At 35.4% G+C, this 7,460-nt stretch overlaps 1 long non-coding RNA gene across 1 annotated transcript; it reads left to right on the top strand.

The window, feature by feature from the left end:
- Positions 1-4,373: 4,373 nt before the first annotated feature.
- LOC128675897 (uncharacterized) lies at positions 4,374-6,458 on the top strand. The gene is made up of 3 exons (XR_008405337.1): positions 4,374-4,813; positions 5,248-5,360; positions 5,828-6,458. It is a non-coding gene; the product is annotated as an uncharacterized LOC128675897 (long non-coding RNA).
- Positions 6,459-7,460: the final 1,002 nt, after the last annotated feature.

Raw genomic sequence — 7,460 nt, 5'->3', positions numbered from 1 at the left:
ACATACATCCTCACAAACTTTCGCATTTAGGTATAATATTAGTAGTATCTGAAATTAATTTAGAAATATTTTTATGATTTAGAAAACCATCTGTATTTCCCGCAACACACTATCGGTAAAAAGTTACGAATTTTAGCGAATTCAACGTACATTACGATTACGATTTTTCCTTGCAGTGAAAATTGTCATAACCTATGCAATGTACCTACCTACCTACGTTCATTCCTCGTGCCAACATTTGTCGCTGATAATGTAAATAGCCGGCATCGAAGTTTACCGCCTTGTATACATACAGATATAAGAACATGTTCTTATGTCTATGGCCTTGTAGTATTAATGTGGAATGAAATTTTATGCCGGCTAGAGATCCGCGATAGTGTGTTGTTGACTGAAATAGCCGGCACAAACATGTAAATAGTTTCTCGAAATTTCAACAGATGGCGCTAACATACACGTTTAAGTAAGTACCTACCTATATCATAAAATTTTTCATGATTCTAATTTACAAACAATAATCGAAATAGTGATTCCTTAATGTCCCGACACACAAGCGTCACCTCACATTTCTATTAGTTTTATTTCTTAGCGAAAATTACAAAAATATTTAACAGGTTATGCCCCACTAGACGAATAGTTAAGACAAGTAAGTATTATTAGAATTCCATTCCATTACACAATGTACTTAGTCACAGTTGGAATAAATCGAAAAAGTTGGCCATTTTAGTTTAGTCTACTGTTTAAACTGTACTGTACTGTTTAAGACCAAATTATACTTATTATAGAAAACTATAATACGTTGTACCTACTGAAATTCTTTGCGTAGTGTGGCGTACTTAATCAGTAAAATATATATATATATATATATATATATATATATATATATATATTGTTCATGTACCTAATCATTCAAAATATCCACGGAAACCTAGTAAATATAGATTAAAAATCAAATAATAAGTTGAAGACATCATTTGACGGCTCTATCTTTCCCAATCTTTCCTGTCTTCCAAACAATATATAATATCCACCCACGATACTTCTCATTCGACACATCCATTTTTTTATTATCACACTATATTTATACGTCCCACTTGAGGCAGTCATTTCTGTTATCTCATGAGATAACGCTAGAAATAGGCCCTTGGGACGGTTTCCCTTAGTTTACTGTTTTTGGGTTTTATTTACGGTGAAAGAAGTTTAAATTGGCAGCAGCTTTTCAAAGAACTCACATACAATTTTATTTCTAGGTATAGCTCCGCCTCGGGCCTTCGCACCCGTGGGAATTTCAGGATAAGAGGTACCTATAGGTATATTGTAACCGTGTACCAGCAATCCGTCCAGTAGATTTTGTGTGAAACAGTAACAAACATAACTACATCCACACAAACTTTCGCATTTCTAAATATTAGTAGAATTCCAGCTGAGTAATAGGTACCTACATTATCGCGATACAGTTCGCCGAACTCTAGCGGCTTCGGCATACATAACTAGGTAGGTACATAAGTAGGTACTTAGTTAGATTTTTATTGCAGTACCTAAATGAAAAAATTCGCACAAACTAAGCAACCTTCGTACATTCTCGTCGGCTTCTTTCCGAGTTCGGCTAAAATGCACAGCCGGCATAAAACTACAAGAGATTTATAGCATTCGTGTCGACCTTTTTATAATTAGGTAACAACGTTTTCTTCACTTCGCTCGCACCTTCTTCAGCATACTATATGCCAGATAATCGAATATCATTCTTGACGACATCAAGTTAGCACTTTCATCAAGTTTGTACGTTCTGCCACGTAGAAGCAGCGCAAGCGACAGTCCTGGAGGATGTCCTGACGATAGAAAGAACGACGAAAGTAATATACATATTTAGGTATTTTATTTATTGCTTCAGAACTTCAACAACGCACCAATTTATCAAGAAGATAAGAGAAGACATAAACAAGGCAAGCATTTATAACAACTATTAATATTATCTGTGTCCGCTCGGCTTGATGACATATGTATTGGTATGTACTTAAGTAGGCAAAGGCAAATGTTCATAAAAGAAAAGGTACCTATAAAGGCCCGTGCACATCGAATTCGTGCGCAGCACTTTAGCTGCACGGTTGCATGGAATTACCCGATTAATCCGAAGGTCATTGGTGCATTTACAAAAATCACCGTTATAAAATTTCGAGCGAATTATTTTGAGCGCATTGATTGATCGAAGTTTTTTTTTTTATAGATTTGCATAAAACCATCGTGGAAAATTGATTAGGCTAACTTCGATTGTGAAAATCAGGTCTCAGATGCGTCAAAATTCCATACAATTTTGCTGTGCACGTGCTGCATACATGTTAGGTGTGCGCAAATTGAAATGAAATGAAATTTATTAAATAAATAAAACTTTGCTACACTATACAAATTAGGTACACTGATACCTAAGTACCTACTAAGTATAAAAGAATTCTCTGTCGCGTCTGTTTATGTTTGTTCGTGATAAACTGAAAAACCACTGCACGGATTTTCATGCGATTTTCACCTATATGTATGATTCCTGAGGTATAGGTGTATTATTAGGTAGGTAAGTACCCGAGCGAAGCGGGACGGGACGATAGTATGCTAAAATTTTTCAGTTTATCCCGAACTTTTAAGACTTAGGGATTGTTAAGCTTTGGTAAATCAAGGTTCTTTTTTAATTTCCAGCTTTATGTTATAACTAACATATTTGATATGTACATTTATGTACCTAATTATAATATTATTAATACATATCGTATAATGTCTACATAAATCACGTTTAATAAAACTGAACAGATAATAAGTTTTGCGTTTTAATAAATTGATAAGAGACGTGTATTTACAAAAACAAAAATTATCTAAAATAAGTAAGTACTTACCTAACTAATTATCTAAATCAAAATACGAATTTATTACCTACCTACTTAAGTAAAATGTTTTTATGCATTCCTATGCATATAAGTATATTATGTATTGCTACCGATTGATATAGAAATGTAGGAAGGTACTTAAGTATATAATAATAACTACCTTGTTACGTAAGTACCTACCCAAGAAGAAAGCTAGAAAGTTCCTATTTAATTATTCAATGTAGGTACATTAGTAATAAGGGCTCAAGATACATATTAATGGTTCTGCCCTACTAGAATGACCATGATCTCCATGATGTCAAGTCGATCTCGTAGATATTAACTAACAACAGCATTTCCAAGGATGTAAATCGATCGACGATAATTACTGGGCTTTTCATGCGGACTCGAATACGGCGGTTTCCGGTGTCACAATCGAGAATGCTACCTGAAACACCTGATCCTAAACTCATAGCTAAGATATATAGGATCCTTTAAAAATATCGGAATCCCTACAAATTCATCTAACACACATGTCGCATCACTAGGTTAACGTTCACATCACTAGGTCAATCCATCATGGCGTCACAGGTCAACAAAATGGCGGTCACATGTCACAAATTCCACGTCGCACACTGCAATCCTTGAACACCTAACTCACTTGGGTCCTCAATAACACTGGGTGTACGAATAGCTATAGAGTTGCTTTTATATAAGTAACCTTTAAACCTAGCCCTATGCATAAGGTTAAATGATACACTTTTGTAGCCCCGTATCTCATCACCCTAGGTCAGCAACAGAGAGTGTATTGTGGATGATAATGTTGTTTTCGTCCGACATTTTGTCTGGCATTGTTTGTAAATTAGTGAATTTCACTCAGTTCCTATGGCGGTTACTCTATTGGCGTTTATGTACCGAAAAATTGCAATTGCACGATTATGTAAGTTTACTTGTGTGTTAGATGTGTTAATCAGATGAGTAAATCACTGAACACTATTTATAATACGGTATTGTATTAAGTACCTATTGAAAAGTCTTACCAATATTAAACTGTTTCTTTTCGTTTTGTATAAAGAAATGTCATGTAAGATCGTGTTCCAGTATACCTACTTACCTACCTTATACTGGGTATGAAAACATAGACACATTACCCTATTTATTTTAGTCGTGTTCATTTTAGTGTTGAAATTGACTAATCAATTTGCACATCCAATGTCATCGACCTCCAGAGAATTTCGGTTTGTAAAGAATGTTATCTCAAAAATGAATGTTCTTTGTGCAGTTCATTCACGAAGTACCTACAACTACAACAGTAAAGAAACGAAACTAAAAAATATTCTCAAGTCATGAAAGTACTTCTTAAATAGCCGAATAAAAGAAGGCTAAATCGAACCATTCGATTTTGTATTTAGAACGCGGTGGGTGGGTAAATCGACCAATGGCAGCGACCCGCGGGGTCGTGACCCCGCCAATGACAGCCGTCACAATGTAGGTAATTACGTAAACACGTGAAGCATATAGCACGTACAATGTACATGCGTGTTGAAACCGCGTGGAAATATTGTCAAAGTGATAAACGATGGAAAAATAAAACAAATTAATATTACATGCTGAAGTTACAATACTTCTACATTTTTGAAGACGGTTATTGATTTACAGGAAGTCTAATACTTAGTTCAAGTCAATATTTTCAATTTAAGTTACAAAAATATTGAATGTAAGAAAATGACAATTTTTAAGAAATCTGAAAGGATCCTGGTCGCCCTCGACGAAAGTGGTTTGATGTCATAAAGGATTGGACTGGACTTAGATACAACCAACTGAAAATAGCGGCCCAAAGCCGCGAGGGATTCCGTATGCTGACCTCCAAACTTCAATTCGAAGATGGCACCCCAGGTTGATGATGATGATGAAAGGATCATTTGTTCACACAGAGTCAATATTGTACTTCTCCGTTATAATGTTCGGTAAGGTAATAATGGATTTTTTATTTTAGTGAGCGTGAGAAAAAAGATCTGTTTATGGCATAAATATATTTCATTATATTTCTACAAGATCATACGTGAATACATACAATACGTGCATACATAATCGTAAAGAGATTTCTTCAAAGAAATCACTTCAAATGGCATCATTTGAAGTGATTTCTTTGAAGAAATAAATCTCTTTACGATTAATCTACCTACATCTTGTTGACAATGACAAGAGCTGCTCTCTTGACACGAAGACTAACCTGCATTATAAATTTTCAAATACATGTATTTAATTTTATTTTCGTCGACTACGTCTATATTTTTTATTGTTTTGTGAATGGTATATTAGTAATGGGTATTTTATACAAATTTTTGGTGGATTTTTCCAACATGTGAGTATAGGCACAACATGGTTGTGTTACTCACAGTGAGCAGTGACCAGACCTCGGGCCGGGTCGCAACCCGGGCGACCTGCCGGGGCGGGGAGAGTATTGATTTCCAGCCTCCAGGGCGCAAGACACGACCACTCACAGGATGATAGGTGAGCATCTACGAGTGAGAACATTTTTTTATATAAACTTTATTGAACGACACACAGTTTGTGAATAAGGAATCGCGCTCCAAATCTAAACTTCAGACCTAAATTATTTCGAAGGATAATCCAAATTTCACCAAAACTTTTCCAATAGTTACGCAATGAAAGCGTGACGTTTGCGGTTGTAATATTACTAGCAGGTCGTTCCGGATTCACTCGAGTAAAACCATAATAAATCATACGTCTAAACCTTCCTCAGGAATTGAAATATCTAATGAAAAAACTCGCATCAAAATCTGTTGCGTAGTTTTAAAGATCTAAACATACTTACATAGGGACAGACAGCGGGAAGCGACTTTGTTTCATACTTATGTACTTAGTAAAGAATTTACATCATTTTTTAATACTTAACAAGATACTGTATCTATGTACGTGTTTAATTAATGCTCATAAACAACTATTTACGTCCACAGTCCCCTGTTTGCACACATCAAAGCGCCTCATTAGTGGACCCGGCCTTTGAAGCGAACCCGAGTAATCACGCAAGTGCTGTTTCTGACTGAGGTTATGTTTGTGTAGTCGCTGTTGCTTTAATTTGCACAGCAAATATTGAAATATGTTCGCAAAAAGAGAGTAAGTTCCGCTAGACTTATCCCACACTAGCTCTTGCCCGCGGTTTCACCCGCGTGTATTTATCTGCGAAAGCGGTCAAACAGACGATTTTCATACAAACACTCACGTCCCCAACATTTGGGAATTGATTTTTAGAAAAAAAATAGCCTATGTTTGAACGGGGGTCTTTAATTATATGCGTACCAAATTTCATCAAAATTGGTCCAGCGATTTAGCCGTGAAAGCATAACAGACACACAGATAGACAGACGACAGACTTTCGCATTTACAATATTAGTATATGGATTATTTAAATAAATATACATAAATAATTATTCAAAATTTGACTACAGACGTAGACTGACTTCACATCACCTAAGCTAGCTATGCACATGTGCTATCGCCAACAGTTTTGAGTGCAATGGGGAGCTGCATGTGAGCAAACCTGTCTATGATTACGACTGGATAAACTTTCACGTTCTCAAATTTTTGCATTAAACCGGAGCGATTTTGCTTTCTTTGTTGTTTTTTTTTTGTACATCAAGTACAGTCTGTATTGCACATCAAGTTAACCTGCATGAACCTCTTTGGTGCGGTAATATAGCGACGAGTTCGCAATGAATTTGTGTAGGTTGATGTGCTGTGGACTGTACGAGAACTAAGTTCAAAATTATTACAAGTACGAGCAAGATGCACGCACAATGGCAATCTTCTCAGTCTAAAAATCTGTTTAAAATCATGCAATACATTACGACCAATACGATAAAAACGAAACACACGAGAGACAATTAATTTTAGTAATTCAAAAAATAACTTTTTTCGTTACCTGTATTAAAATAAAATATACCGTCTTAATGTGAAGTTTGGTGTTGCTTTTTGCAAACGATTTTAATTTAATTTAAAAAAAAATTAAGGAACATATACTTAGATTTGCCAGTTGATATAGATAACATAACATTTTAACACTTCGCAAATAAAACAAATATAAAATATTAATACGTATTTTGTAACACCATTTATATTGTACAAGATCTAGATTTAGGTGTAATTTTTATATTAAAAATTAGTGGCACGGCCAAACCATAATTTTATAGACAAGTCCATGCGAATAGTGGTTGCAGCGTTCGGCATAGACTACAAATTGAACGTTAGAAGCATTGTGTTATCCGACTAACCCCAGTATATCAATTAGTGTAGTGCATGACGCGCTAATTGAGAACTCGATAGTGACGTACGGTTAGTGAGGTGGATTGGGACAAACAAATACACACACACACACATACACACAAAGCGTTGAATTCGGTTCAATCAATTGTGTGGAGGTTTCAGTTGGTTTCATGATACGTGTACCCACTATTTGTCCTTCTCTTTGTCAAAATAAAAACATTTATTCAGAAGTTAGACCTTCACAGGCACTTTTTCACGTCAAATTTTAATATTATATAGTAATTTCTCAAAAGCTACTAGCATTTCGGAACGACCACTGCTGAGAAG

This window comes from Plodia interpunctella, chromosome 15 (genome assembly GCF_027563975.2).
Source record: "Plodia interpunctella isolate USDA-ARS_2022_Savannah chromosome 15, ilPloInte3.2, whole genome shotgun sequence".
NCBI lineage: Eukaryota > Metazoa > Arthropoda > Insecta > Lepidoptera > Pyralidae > Plodia > Plodia interpunctella.
Note: the sequence above shows the minus strand (reverse complement) of the source record. Positions and strands in the feature narration are given on the sequence as shown.